The sequence below is a fragment of the Limulus polyphemus genome, unplaced genomic scaffold (assembly GCF_000517525.1).
Source record: "Limulus polyphemus unplaced genomic scaffold, Limulus_polyphemus-2.1.2 Scaffold4338, whole genome shotgun sequence".
Taxonomy (NCBI): Eukaryota; Metazoa; Arthropoda; class Merostomata; order Xiphosura; family Limulidae; genus Limulus; species Limulus polyphemus.
In genome coordinates this window covers 93,776-96,365 of record NW_013669948.1, presented here as the reverse complement: position 1 = coordinate 96,365, position 2,590 = coordinate 93,776, and positions in this window count along the sequence as shown.

Genomic DNA, 2,590 nt, shown 5'->3' with positions numbered 1-2,590 from the left:
GATTAAAAAATGTTAAACACATTATTTAACATTGCTGCCATAGTTTTAGTACCAATTTAACTTATACGAATATACCATCGCCTCAAAGTTTCAATCGCATATATTAAGACGTACATATCTTACACAAAACCTTTAGAGGTAAGTTTTCCAAACTACGAAAATGCTACGCCACCATTCTAATACCCGCTGTATCGATAAATCAACTGAATATCTCGATGATCAAATTCTAAAGATCTGTATATAAACATAATAACAGGTGCTAACAAGTTTCGAATATAAAACAGACAACTCTAATTCAGCTAATAAATTTTTTCATTGTAGCCTTTCTAATGGCAGAGAGGGAAAGACTGAAGACTTTCAAGAAACACGAAAACACGGTTCTGTCTTTACTTCAAACGTGCTATATCTAGTGAAGTGTTTTTCGATATTTCAGTCACCTTTTTATCTGCACCTTTATACAATACCAAAATAGAAATTAATTTTGTAAATAGGATGTCGACGGCCCGGTCTGCTCGACTCGCAATCTGGGGGTCGCGGGTTCGAATCCCCGTCCCACTAAACATGCTCGCCCTTTCAGCCGTGGGGGCGTTAAAATGTGGCCGTCGTCAATCCCACTATCCGTTGGTAAAACGAGTAGCCCGAGAGTTGGCGGTGGGTGGTGATGACTAGCTGCATTCCCTCCAGTCTTTCACTGCTAAATTAGGGACGGCTACCGCAGATAGCCCTCGTGTAGCTTTGCGCGAAATTCAAAACAAACAAACAGGTTGTCAAATTATAACGGACGAAAATTAACTTCAACCTTCAAATGGCCTACTTGTTTTGACACTGTTTACTACCGATACATTGCATTATTTTATGTTTTTGACTGTTACAATGTGAAGCCATAAAAATAGTAAGTCAACACACTATATTTACCACATCCAATACCGACGAGATATTTCGCCTAATACTATGATAATCAGGCTGGCTCGGATACGACAGACATAGTAAGTATGTAGATACTGTTTTATTTATTAATTACATGAACAACAAGTGTACTTTTGTTTCCAAACCTTTGGTGACGTTACTAGAAACCCAGTAAACAATAAAATCGGGAATACAAGTAGTTGATAGACATTTGTATTGGAAGACAACAGGGAGACATCGGTAACTCTAGAGTTAAATAACAGACGCTAGCTGACAAAGTTAAACAAATAGCTTCCCCTACTTGACTACGACATGAGAGAGAACGGTACAATTGTATTCAAGAAAATAAACCAGACTTCATAAAGAACAGGAACCAAGTAACGGTTTCTTAGTTCAACACTACGTACACCACGTCTGTAGAAAAATCCATTTTCAGACAAGTAACTTGGTATTGATCGCCTCGTTGCTATGGGAACACAAACGTAATTGGAGTGGGTAAAAGTTGCTTGTCGTAAGCTGGACCTTAATTACCGATAAACCAAGACAGTGACTGTTGATGAAAATTAATGATATAGATAGCGGTTATATCACTGTCGTATCTCAGCCGGCCTGATGAGTCCTGGTATTGATCAAAAGGCCTCTTCGACACTGAATATGGCAGATGTAGACTGGCTGACATATTACATCATACTTCCCTTTGCTTTCAGTCATAAGTTCTTAGAGTAATTTAAAACACTGACCACCGTTGGAAGGGCATTACTAAATCCTGTAATTAGATGTTAAGATCCTGGAATGAAATGTACCGAACATGTCAAAATAGTAAATTGAGCATGTTGAATAAAAATGGTGTAATTCAATACTGATGTCAAAATAAGTAGAGAAAAGTTTAACCATCTTTCAGTTCACCATGAAAACCTAATCCAATCGCAGTATATCTACTCATAAGGGCCACAACTGTCCATTTATAGCAGTTAAAACATAATTCAAAAATAAATGTTTTGTAGAAAATAATTTTCATGCGTTGACCGCATAATATATATACTCATAAAAACAAATAACATTTTATTTATGACTTAGTTTAAGAAACTGGATTAACGGTGCAGTTTTAAGAAACTGGATTAACGTTACAGTTTTCAAAAAACTGGATTAACGGTACAGTTTTAAGAAACTGGATTAACGGTACAGTTTTAAGAAACTAGATTAACGGTACAGTTTTAAAAAACTGGATTAACGGTACAGTTTTAAGAAACTGGATTAACGTTACAGTTCTAAGAAACTAGATTAACGGTACAGTTTTAAGAAACTAGATTAACGGTACAGTTTTAAGAAACTGGATTAACGTTACAGTTTTAAGAAACTGGATTAACGGTACAGTTCTAAGAAACTAGATTAACGGTACAGTTTTAAGAAACTGGATTAACGGTACAGTTTTAAGAAACTAGATTAACGGTACAGTTCTAAGAAACTGGATTAACAGTAGAGTTTTAAGAAACTTTATTAACAGTACAATTTTCAGAAACTGGATTAACGGTACAGTTCTAAGAAACTTGATTAACGGTACAGTTTTAAGAAACTAGATTAACGGTGCAGTTTTAAGAAACTGGATTAACGGTACAGTTTTAAGAAACTGGATTAACGGTACAGTTTTAAGAAACTGGATTAACGGTACAGTTTTAAGAAACTG